This window comes from Pundamilia nyererei, unplaced genomic scaffold, assembly GCF_000239375.1.
Source record: "Pundamilia nyererei isolate P.nyererei 1_Seehausen unplaced genomic scaffold, PunNye1.0 scaffold00205, whole genome shotgun sequence".
Classification (NCBI taxonomy): domain Eukaryota; kingdom Metazoa; phylum Chordata; class Actinopteri; order Cichliformes; family Cichlidae; genus Pundamilia; species Pundamilia nyererei.
Window position 1 is genome coordinate 273,518 of NW_005187606.1, and position 1,620 is coordinate 275,137.

Consider the following 1,620-nt stretch of genomic DNA (forward strand, 5'->3'; position numbering starts at 1 on the left):
TTCTTTTTAGCCTGTCTCGCATGTGTGTGTGTGTGTGTGTGTGTGTGTGTGTGTGTGTGTGTGTGTGTGTGTGTGTGTGTGTGTGTGTGTGTGTGAGTATTTGAAAGTGTTATAATGCAGCACGACTGCCAGTCCCGACTACTTCCCCAACCCAGGGGCTGTCTTGTCTTTTTATTATACTTTTAATTGCCTGCCTTCAGATTCAGACAGGAGCTTTTCCTCTTTTCCAGTTTCCTCTTCGAGCCAGTGCGCCTTTCATTCTTTACCTCTTAATTTATTTTAAGATTACTTTCTACATCCTTCTATCGCCTTAAATCTGCCAATCTCTTCAAGCTGCACCCTGTGTTTCTTACCTTGTCCTGTCATAGATCAGTCCATGACTCAGTTTATTCTACCACTACCCCTCTCTACTTCATCCATCTTTCCTCACTCATTCCCTCTTTTCTTTAACCTGCTTGCAACTACCCTTTCTTTTTCTGTTTTTTAAATCTCTACCACCTCCCGGCTTCCTTCTAATACTCACCTGCTGCTTTCATTTGCTCTCCTCTTTCTCACTGATGTGTGTACTGGGCAATATTCATGTATCGGTCACTCTGCTCGTTCTCATTTATGTAGAAACACACAGCCGAAAATTGCCTAACTACATCCAATTTGTGATGTAATGGTTGCCTTTTCAAAAAAATAATATATATATATAACTGATGAAGAGTGGAAGGAGGATGAAAGGAAGGAAGGAAATAACCAAAGGCTGGAGTGAGGGTTAGTAGATGATGAAATGTGAGAGAAGGGGCGGTGGGTGGATGAGGGCTGGGAGTTGTTAGACAGATGGAGTTGAGGTGTGGAAAGTGAGGAGAAGGACTGCGAGCAAGCTTAAGAGAGCAAGTGATGAAGGGGGGAGGAAGTGAAGGAAGGATGGGAAGAGGGTGGATGGGTCGGTGACAGGGAGAGCAGGACTAGATGGACTAGAATGTCAGCATGAAATCAGAGAGAGGATTGGAGGACGGGCGAGAGGAAGCAACCACATGTTGGTGTCTCTCTTTGATCTTAGGTGAAATCCAGATAATTAGAGTGAGTCCCTCAGGGCTCACGTATTGAGGGAGATCACAGTATAAGGTTTAACAGTGTCTCATATGACATGTCTGTCTGTCCCTCACCAGTGGAAATTAACATGACAAACTGCACAGCCCAGCTCAGAAATAGGAAGTTTAGTAAAAACACTACATAGAATATATAGAAAAAAATACTGCAGGGAACTCTTAAGCAACATAAGCAAATGTCATTCATACATGCAGTCCTGTGAAAAATGACCCCCTGATTTAGTGGCGTGTAGAAGCATCCTTTAGCAGCAGTCATTATGAAGCAGCTGTTTTCTGTATGACTTTGGTAGTCTCTCATGTCGTCGTGGGAGATTTTGGTCCACTTTTCTGAAAACATTTCATCGTTGTGGTTTTTTTTCACTCTGTTTTCACTCTTGTATGCGTCTCATACAAGTTTCACACAAGACAGATACAAACTTTATAGGATTTATATATATCTTTTCCATAGACTACAGGCTCGTAAAGTCTAAGATGTAGCTCAAATGGTTTTGCATTTTGTACCTTGTGGTAAATTTGTTGGTAT

At 42.2% G+C, this 1,620-nt stretch overlaps 1 protein-coding gene across 1 annotated transcript in view; it reads left to right on the plus strand.

The window, feature by feature from the left end:
- The window catches only part of LOC102197344 (voltage-dependent T-type calcium channel subunit alpha-1I-like), a 154,277-nt gene that overhangs the window by 53,077 nt on the left and 99,580 nt on the right, over positions 1-1,620 (plus strand). The window lies entirely within an intron of this gene.